General features: G+C 43.0%; 1 protein-coding gene across 8 annotated transcripts in view; it reads right to left on the bottom strand.

The window, feature by feature from the left end:
- The window catches only part of LOC309513905 (histone deacetylase 4-like), an 80,860-nt gene extending 74,675 nt beyond the window's left edge, over positions 1-6,185 (bottom strand). For 3 of the 8 annotated variants that reach the window (XM_082189998.1, XM_082189999.1, XM_082189997.1), the window contains exon 1: positions 5,992-6,172. The gene's annotated coding sequence lies outside the window, so the exon portion shown is untranslated. Of the gene's footprint in view, positions 1-5,991 lie in introns of all 8 variants that reach the window. The other 5 variants (XR_014211557.1, XM_082190000.1, XM_082189995.1 and 2 more) reach the window with 3 other exon arrangements.
- Between the last annotated feature and the right edge of the window lie 6,078 nt (positions 6,186-12,263).

The following is a 12,263-nucleotide window of genomic DNA, read 5'->3' as shown; positions in this document are numbered from 1 at the left end:
AAGAGATGCGACTTTAATCTAGTTTTAAACTGGGAGAGCGAGTCTGAGCAACGAACAGTATCAGGAAGACTATTCCAGAGTTTTGGAGCCAAATGTGAAAATGCTCTCCCTCCTTTGGTGGATCTGGATATCCTAGGTATGACCAAAAGCCTTGAATTTAGTGATCTTAAAGAGCGCGATGGATTATAGGGTGATAGAAGATCCGTTAAATAGACTGGAGCTAAGCCGTTTAGGGCTTTATAAGTCAGTAGCAATATCTTATAATTAATACGGAGCTTTATAGGTAACCAATGCAGTGATGATAAAATCGGTGTTATATGATCATATTTTCTTGATCTCGTAAGAACTCTAGCGGCGGCATTTTGGACTAACTGTAGCTTGTTTATTGAGGATGCAGGACAACCAGCTAATAAAGCATTACAGTAATCCAGTCTCGAGGTCATGAATGCATGAACTAACTTTTCTGCATCAGAAACTGATAGCATATTACGTAGCTTAGCAATGTTTCTAAGGTGGAAAAAGGCTGTTTTTGTAACATATGAAATATGATTTTCAAAAGACAGGTTGCAATCGAGTATAACACCCAGGTCTTTTACTGTAGAGGATACAGTAACAGGACATCCTATGATGTTAAAGTTGTATTGTGCGAGGTTTTGTGGGCGTTTTTTTGAACCGATAAGTATTACCTCTGTCTTGTCTGGATTTAATAAAAGAAAATTACGCGTCATCCAATCTTTTATATCTTTAACACACTCTGTCAATTTGAAAAATTTAGCGTTTTCATCCGGCCGTGATGAAATATATATTTGAGTGTCATCTGCATAACAATGGAAACTAATTCCATGTTTCCTTATAATATTTCCAAGTGGCATCATATATGTGGAAAATAACAGAGGGCCTAATACAGATCCCTGCGGCACTCCATAGTTTACTGGAGTTATGATCGATTTTTCTCCATTTAAATAGACAAAATGGTAGCGGTCAGATAGGTATGATTTGAACCAGCTTAGTGCTTGTCCTTGAACACCAGTATCATTTTGTAGTCGATCTAAGAGTAATGTATGATCTATAGTATCGAACGCAGCACTAAGATCAAGTAAAACTAGTATTGAGATACAGCCTTGGTCAGAAGCTAAAAGTAAATCATTTGTGATTTTAACGAGCGCAGTTTCAGTGCTATGATGCGGTCTGAATCCAGACTGAAACTTTTCATAGATATCATTTTGTTGCAAGAAAGAGCCCAGTTGAGCGGACACCACTTTTTCTAATATTTTAGACATAAATGGAAGATTTGAAATGGGTCTATAATTTGCTAGATTATTATGATCTAATTGTGGTTTCTTAATGAGAGGTTTTATAACTGCCAGTTTAAATGTTCTTGGAACATGACCTAAAGATAAAGACGAGTTAATAATATTGAGGAGAGGCTCTTCCACTACAGGTAACACTTCTTTCAGTAGTTTAGTTGGTATAGGATCTAATAAACATGTTGTTGTTTTAGATGAAGTGATAAGTTTATTTAACTCTTTTTGTTCTATAGTTGTAAAGCACTGTAATTGTTCTTGCGGGGTGATAATTGAAGCTGAATTATAAGGCGCGATTGAAGATTGAACGTTTACAATTGTGGTTCTGATGCTTTCTATTTTCTCAGTGAAGAAGTTCATGAAATCATTACTACTGAACTGTAACGGGATATTTTGTTTGGGTGACGTCTGTTTATTTGTTAGTCTAGCCACGGTGTTAAATAAAAACCTTGGATTGTTTTGGTTGTTTTCTATTAGTTTGCGGAGGTGCTCAGCCCTGGCCGCTTTTAGGGCCTTTTTATAACGTGACATACTGTCTTTCCACGCGATTCTAAAGACCTCTAAATTAGTTTGTTTCCATTTACGCTCTAAAATACGGGTTTCTCTCTTTAAAACATGTGTAGTATTGTTATACCATGGTGCTTTATTTTTCTCTCTGACCTTTTTTAATTTAATAGGTGCAACCACATCCAATGTTCTAGAGAGAATGGTGCTCATAGTGCTAGTTAGTTCTTCTAGTTCATCTGTTTGTTTGGGTTCAGGCAGCAGCTGAGACAGATTAGATAAGCAATTTGAGAAATTATCTATGGTGGATGGGAGGATTGTTCTGCCTGGTCGATAACGCGACGCTGCATGACATATTACAGCAGTACGTAATATGCAAGTTACCATGTAGTGATCAGTGACTTCATCACTTTGTGGAATGATATCTATATCGGTTGGATCGGTTCCATGTGATATAATTAAATCGAGTGTATGATTAAGACGATGTGTTGGTCCGGTGACGTTTTGCTTGACCCCAAATGAATTGAATAAATCTGTAAACGCAGCTCCTAACGCATCATTTGGATTATCTACGTGTATGTTAAAATCTCCAACAATTAATGCTTTATCGACATTGACTAATAGGTCTGAGAGAAAATCTGCAAACTCTTTTAGGAAATCAGCGTAAGGCCCTGGCGGTCTATATACGGTAGCCAAGGCTAGAGATAATAGGGATGTTTTTCTAACATCTAAGAGCGTAACATTTAGTACAAGTACTTCAAAAAGTTTTCTGAGTAACATTTAGAATATCTCTATAAATGGTTGCAACACCTCCGCCACGACCAATCAGACGGGGCTCATGCTTATAACAGTATCCAGGAGGAGTAGACTCATTAATACCGAAATAATCATTTGGTTTAAGCCAGGTTTCAGTAAGGCAAAGTACATCGAAGCTATTATCTGTGACTATTTCATTTACAATAACTGCCTTAGGTGTGAGTGATCTAATGTTTAGAAGACCTAGCTTTAGAAATAGTTTTTGTTTACTAATAGCAACATTTTCTGTTTTAATAACAATTAGATTTTTCCTAGATCCTGCAGTAGATTTATTATTTGATCTCACTAAACGAGGAATAGACACGGTTTCTATGCAATGTTCTACACTAGTATTTATATCAGTTAAATTGGTGCAGCAGAGACTATGATTTGGGACTTTTGGTTACTAGTCAAAGGGTATTTAACATTTTGGAGATGTTAAATATGACCCGTGTGACCTGTGTGTGACCCGGGTCTCTGAGATCATCAGGTTCTGTGTGTGACCCAGGTCTCTGAGACCATTGGGTTCTGTGAAAAAAAAAAGTCAGATAAAGTCAAGGTAGAAGCCCATAGAGAGTCATACAGTTGCTCCTGCTCCTGCTCATGGACAGCTTCTTCTCACGCTCTACGTCTCTGCAAGTTTCTGAAGGGAATGATTCAGATTTCTCTCGGCACAGCTGCTAGAAGACAGACGGGCTGCTCACGTCACATCTACGTCATCAAGCTCAGTGTGAGTCTGCGCTGTACGCTCAGCCATCAGGAAGTGAGTGCTTCTAATTGACTTCACTTTTCTCCGTTGAAGTCTATGGGGTCGCTGTGTCCATTTCTTCTACTGTCTATGGAAATTACCCATCTTTACTCTCAACTTTCTGTCAGACAGGTATGACTGAAACCATGTCAGAACATAAGCTTTTAGACCCACCCAAGACTCTAGTCTAGATGAAAGAGTAGGGTGGTCAATGGTATCAAAAGCTGCCGAAAGATCTAAGAGAACAAGAACCACAGTATCACAATATATTTCACTCTGGCTGAGAATCGCCCAGCGTTCCCATAGACTTCCATACAAGGATTTTTCGATTTGAACTGCAGGCGCTGCAATGCATTCTCTCTGTGTTCCGGGAGGGCTTGCGCTAACATGCTTTCGTCATCATACATAACCTTCACTTGTGCAGCGATTGGTGGAAACAAATATACCTCTATTAATAATATTTAAGCTAAAGTGACATTCATTAATTTCCTCAGTGCAAAATTTCCATTTCACTGACATATTCTCCATCTGCAAATGTTAGAAAGTCAAGCAAATATTTCCATGAGTGGACTAGCCTTCTGCAAGCTAAACTTCCGGGAACGAACGCGCCACAAAGACGGAGCGCAATGGAATAGAAGCGCAATAATTCGGACTAAAATATACATTAACACTAAACATAAATATATTTGTTGTTGAATATTTGTTGTTGGTGAACATAAATGTGCTACAGTATATGTAGAATTTCAAACCTACAAGTGTATTTTTATGATAGCAGTTTTGTTTTTATTTATTTTCATTTTTAGTTTAGTGAATTTAACTTATTTTAAAAAGCATTATTTTGTTTTTAGATTGTAATGTTACAATGTTAGAATGTAATACGATATGATTTTTTGCTCATAATATAGACTACAAGGTTACATTCACTGTTTGTTTTCATAGCCTTCAATACGAACATTGTTTGTAGAACAATATTGGTCAGGATGTGAAATAACATTTTTTAATTAAATACAGATTTTTAAAAATCCAAATAGAAAAAAAAAATTAAATACTAAGATTATACCATACATCGCCATTTAGGCCAAAAATACAGATTTTTTGGCTATAGCCTATTGCCCACCCCTACCTTATGACATGCTTTAGCTAAGCAGTAATGATCCATTATCACTGTTAAATGAAGTTTTAACATTAGTCCTGTATTACTGATGCAGTTTGTTTCAGCTCCAGCCGCCACTGTAATTCATGGAGTTTGCGATCTTGTGTACATTACAGTAGTGTATGCTTACGTTAGCTATATCTCTTTTAGTATTCATCCTTTAATCCTTACTGTCAGGAGAAGTGTTGAACATCTTCTGGACAGGTATTTTAACTTTATGCCAAAGTTATAAGCCATAATAAAGCCAAAATTACTTTAATGATGAGTAATTGACATTTCAGCACTCCTTGAACAGACAGCGACTTACGCGCATACTTGTTTTTTTGGGGGAAATGCACAGAGAAAAAAAACATGTTGTAACCGCTCACACTCCTGTTTAGTTTTTCCTTTTGATTTGTCTGCTATTCAGTGTCATTCGTTTCTTTGCTCCTCTGGGATTGTGGATGTTTCCTGGACTGATTCTGGTTCCCGACCTTTATCGCCCGGCTTTCCTCTACGCACCCCTGTCTGAATGTACAGAAATTTGTTCATTAAATGTTCTTTGCTTTTTATATTTTATTTATCATACTTAAAAGAAATTTGTATATTTGTTTATTTAGTTTTTTCTTTTTTTCACAAATGACTTTTGGAAGTGCAATTTGATTACCATATGCAGTTTTAATAAAGTTGAATTAATGTAACCCTTCTGCCATTATTCTCTTCAAAGTGTACACTTGCAGGTGTTGGTTATAATTAATTTACTGGTAGGCCCATTAAATAATAATAAGGATAAACAATATTTAAAATGTATATAATTGTATATAACCCTAACCCATTATCTAACATCTGACTAATTGAAAAATTAACCTCAAAACATAACATGCTAAATGGGCGATATCTATATCTAGCATAAAGAAAGCAAATGGTCAGAACGTGTGGCTGTTGCTGAATGTCTCGCCACAGTGTTGCTTCAGCCCTGGCGCGGTTTCAACTCTACGTTGTTACAATGTTGCGAGCGCGAGACAGTGACAGACGTTTCCACAACTGTGTTTGCTGGATCATCATTCCGTAACAAACAACTGATGCTCTCGCTCTCTCTCTCTCTCTCTCTCTCACACACACACACACACACACACACACACACACACACACACACACACTCTCTCACTTTCTCTCTCTCTCACACACACACACACACACACACACACACACACACACACACTCTCTCTCTCTCTCTCTCTCTCTCTCTCTCTCACACACACACACACACACACACACACACTCTCTCTCTTTCTCTCTCTCACACACACACACACACACACACACACACACACACACACACACACACACACACACACACACACACACACACACACACTCTCTCTCTCTCTCTCTCTCTCTCACACACACACACACACACACACACACACACACACACACTCTCTCTCTCTCTCTCTCTCTCTCTCTCTCTCTCTCTCTCTCTCTCTCTCTCTCTCTCGCTCACTCACCGGCTCGCGGGATTAACGCCAGGCGTCGGAACTCCTCCGGAACGCAGAAACGCAGGAACGCAGGAACGCTTCCTGACAGATTCCGCCATACTGGATGTTTGATTATGGAATCACGTCACGTGTAGAGTGGGACTGTACAATCACGGGACTGTAGAGGCGGGATCATCACGCATCACTCGCGCGCTCGGGCTCGGACCCCGCACGCGCGCTGACGTCACTCACACACACTGACGCGCAATGATCAATACAGTAATCTTTCACCTGTCCTGCTGAACTGAAGGATCCATGTTAATAATCATTATTAAAACACAAACAACAGCTGTATCACGTGTCTACAAACAGAGAGTTCGCTTACGGCAGACATCGGACTGTAGAACTGTAGAACTATTGAACTATTCTCAGGACAGATGATCATCAGGATTCCTTCTTTTGATTATAGGATTCGCTATCATACATCTATTTGAACAGCCTATATATAATTTATTTGTGTCTTCCACGTGACATTTATTCATTCCAAGCTTGGTCAGACACCATTTTTTGTGATTTTCTTATTTGTGTTACAAAACAAGTGACTCATTAATGGTGATGTCACACTACAACAATGTTTATTATCATGTAATACACTCTTTCTCAGAGAGAAACACACTCTTCAGTCGTGAAATCACACATTTCTTCGGATGCCTTTATTATTTCCCCTTGTAAACACACTCCCTTTTTTATGGAAGAAAAATTAAATAGGCTACTGCAGCATTTTCATTTCGATTATTAGATTTCATTAAGCGTGAACGTGTATCACCCAACTAACAAACCCTTTCATTTCAAACATCTCTATTCCTGCAGTGGATCCGTGTTTAATGCTATAGATTAGTGTAATCTCTTGTGAAAGTGTAGTTTGCTCTTAACTCTCGTAGCTCTACTGCTATAGTCAGTGAGACTGGTCCTCGTCTCTAACAACGAGACGGCGTGGGGGAGACACACTGAAACACTCTGAGACACACTGAGACACACTGAGACACACTGAGACACACTGACACACACTGACACACACTGAGACACACTGAAACACTGAGACACACTGAGACACACTGAAGCACACACTGAGACACACTGACACACACTGAGACACACTGAAACACTGAGACACACTGAGACACACTGAAGCACACACTGAGACACACTGAGACACACTGAGACACACTGAGACACACTGAGACACACTGAGACACACTGAGACACACTGAAGCACACACTGAGACACACTGAGACACACTGAGACACACTGAGACACACTGACACACACTGAGACACACTGAAACACTGAGACACACTGAGACACACTGAAGCACACACTGACACACACTGAGACACACTGAGACACACTGACACACACTGAGACACACTGAAACACTGAGACACACTGAGACACACTGAAACACACTGAGACACACTGACACACACTGACACACACTGAGACACACTGAGACACACTGAAACACACTGAGACACACTAACACACACTGACACACACTGAGACACACTGAGACACACTGAGACACACTGAAACACACTGAAACACACTGACACACACTGACACACACTGAGACACACTGAGACACACTGAAACACACTGAGACACACTAACACACACTGACACACACTGAGACACACTGAGACACACTGAAACAAACTGAGACACACTGACACACACTGAAACACTCTGAGACAGACTGAGACACACTGAAACACACTGAGACACACTGACACACACTGACACACACTGAGACACTGAGACACACTGACACACTGAAACACACTGACACACACTGAGACACACTGAGACACACTGAGACACACTGAAACACACTGAGACACACTGAGACACTGAGACACACTGACACACACTGAGACACACTGACACACACTGAGACACACTGACACACACTGAGACACTGAGACACACTGAAACACACTGAGACACACTGACACACACTGACACACACTGAGACACACTGACACACACTGAGACACACTGAGACACACTGAAACACACTGAGACACACTGAGACACACTGACACACACTGAGACACACTGAAACACACTGAGACACACTGAGACACTGAGACACACTGACACACACTGACACACACTGACACACACTGAGACACACTGACACACACTGAGACACACTGAGACACACTGACACACACTGAGACACACTGACACACACTGAGACACTGAGACACACTGACACACACTGAGACACACTGACACACACTGAGACACACTGAGACACACTGAGACACACTGAGAACACACTGACACACACTGAGACACTGAGACACACTGACACACACTGACGACACACTGAGACACACTGAGACACACTGAAACACACTGACACACACTGAGACACTGAGACACACTGAACACACTGAGACACACTGACACACACTGAGACACACTGAGACACACTGAGACACACTGACACACACTGAGACACTGAGACACACTGACACACACTGAGACACACTGACACACTGAGACACACTGAGACACACTGAAACACACTGACACACACTGAGACACTGAGACACACTGACACACACTGAGACACACTGAGACACACTGACACACACTGAGACACACTGAGACACACTGACACACACTGAGACACTGAGACACACTGACACACACTGAGACACACTGACACACACTGAGACACACTGACACACACTGAGACACTGAGACACACTGACACACACTGAGACACACTGACACACACTGAGACACACTGAGACACACTGAGACACACTGAAACACACTGACACACACTGAGACACTGAGACACACTGACACACACTGAGACACACTGAGACACACTGAGACACACTGAAACACACTGACACACACTGAGACACTGAGACACACTGAAACACACTGACACACACTGAGACACTGAGACACACTGACACACACTGAGACACACTGACACACACTGACACACACTGAGACACACTGACACACACTGAGACACTGACACACACTGAGACACACTGAGACACACTGACACACACTGAGACACACTGAAACACACTGACACACACTGACACACACTGAGACACACTGACACACACTGACACACACTGACACACACTGAGACACTGAGACACACTGACACACACTGAGACACTGACACACACTGAGACACACTGACACACACTGAGACACACTGACACACACTGACACACACTGAGACACACTGAGACACACTGACACACACTGAGACACACTGACACACACTGACACACACTGAGACACACTGAGACACACTGACACACACTGAGACACACTGACACACACTGAGACACACTGACACACACTGAGACACACTGACACACACTGAGACACACTGACACACACTGAGACACACTGAGACACACTGACACACACTGAGACACACTGACACACACTGAGACACTGACACACACTGCGACACAGTGAGACACACTGACACACACTGACACACACTGACACACACTGAAACACACTGACACACACTGAGACACACTGACACACACTGACACACACTGACACACACTGACACACACTGACACACACTGAGACACACTGAGACACACTGACACACACTGACACACACTGAGACACACTGACACACACTGACACACACTGAGACACACACTGAAACACACTGAGACACACTGACACACTGAGACACTGAGACACACTGACACACACTGAGACACACTGACACACACTGAGACACTGACACACACTGAGACACACTGACACACACTGAGACACACTGAGACACACTGAGACACACTGACACACACTGACACACACTGAGACACTGACACACACTGAGACACACTGACACACACTGAGACACACTGACACACACTGAGACACACTGACACACACTGAGACACACTGAGACACTGACACACACTGAGACACACTGAGACACACTGACACACACTGAAACACACTGAGACACACTGAAACACACTGACACACACTGAGACACACTGAAACACAATGACACACACTGAGACACACTGAGACACACTGAAACACACTGACACACACTGACACACACTGAGACACACTGAAACACACTGACACACACTGACACACACTGAAACACACTGACACACACTGAGACACACTGACACACACTGACACACACTGAGACACTGAGACACACTGAAACACACTGACACACACTGAGACACTGAGACACACTGACACACACTGAGACACACTGACACACACTGACACACACTGACACACTGACACACACTGAGACACACTGACACACACTGAGACACTGACACACACTGAGACACACTGAGACACACTGACACACACTGAGACACACTGAAACACACTGACACACACTGACACACACTGAGACACACTGACACACACTGACACACACTGACACACACTGAGACACTGAGACACACTGACACACACTGAGACACTGACACACACTGAGACACACTGAGACACACTGACACACACTGAGACACACTGACACACACTGACACACACTGAGACACACTGAGACACACTGACACACACTGAGACACACTGACACACACTGACACACACTGAGACACACTGAGACACACTGACACACACTGAGACACACTGACACACACTGAGACACACTGACACACACTGAGACACACTGACACACACTGAGACACACTGAGACACACTGACACACACTGAGACACACTGACACACACTGAGACACTGACACACACTGCGACACAGTGAGACACACTGACACACTGACACTGACACACACTGAAACACACTGACACACACTGAGACACACTGACACACACTGACACACACTGACACACACTGACACACACTGACACACACTGAGACACACTGAGACACACTGACACACACTGACACACACTGAGACACACTGACACACACTGACACACACTGAGACACACACTGAAACACACTGAGACACACTGACACACTGAGACACTGAGACACACTGACACACACTGAGACACACTGACACACACTGAGACACACTGACACACACTGAGACACTGACACACACTGAGACACACTGACACACACTGAGACACACTGAGACACACTGAGACACACTGACACACACTGAGACACTGACACACACTGAGACACACTGACACACACTGAGACACACTGACACACACTGAGACACACTGACACACACTGAGACACACTGAGACACTGACACACACTGAGACACACTGAGACACACTGACACACACTGAAACACACTGAGACACACTGAAACACACTGACACACACTGAGACACACTGAAACACAATGACACACACTGAGACACACTGAGACACACTGAAACACACTGACACACACTGACACACACTGAGACACACTGAAACACACTGACACACACTGACACACACTGAAACACACTGACACACACTGAGACACACTGACACACACTGAGACACTGACACACTGAGACACACTGAGACACACTGACACACACTGAGACACACTGAAACACACTGAGACACACTGACACACACTGACACACACTGAGACACACTGAGACACACTGACACACACTGAGACACACTGACACACACTGAGACACTGACACACACTGAGACACACTGAGACACACTGACACACACTGAGACACACTGAAACACACTGAGACACACTGAAACACACTGACACACACTGAGACACACTGACACACACTGACACACACTGAGACACACTGACACACACTGAGACACACTGAGACACACTGACACACACTGAGACACACTGAGACACACTGACACACACTGACACACACTGAGACACACTGACACACACTGAGACACACTGACACACACTGAGACACACACTGAGACACACTGACACACACTGAGACACACTGAGACACACTGACACACACTGAAACACACTGAGACACACTGAACACACTGACACACACTGAGACACACTGAAACACACTGACACACACTGAGACACACTGACACACACTGACACACACTGACACACACTGAGACACACTGACACACACTGAGACACTGAGACACACTGACACACACTGAGACACACTGAAACACACTGACACACACTGAGACACACTGACACACACTGACACACACTGAGACACACTGACACACACTGAGACACTGAGACACACTGAGACACACTGAGACACACACTGAGACACACTGAAAC

Source organism: Leuciscus leuciscus (genome assembly GCF_965113295.1).
Source record: "Leuciscus leuciscus genome assembly, chromosome: 14".
Lineage (NCBI taxonomy): Eukaryota > Metazoa > Chordata > Actinopteri > Cypriniformes > Leuciscidae > Leuciscus > Leuciscus leuciscus.
Note: the sequence above shows the minus strand (reverse complement) of the source record. Positions and strands in the feature narration are given on the sequence as shown.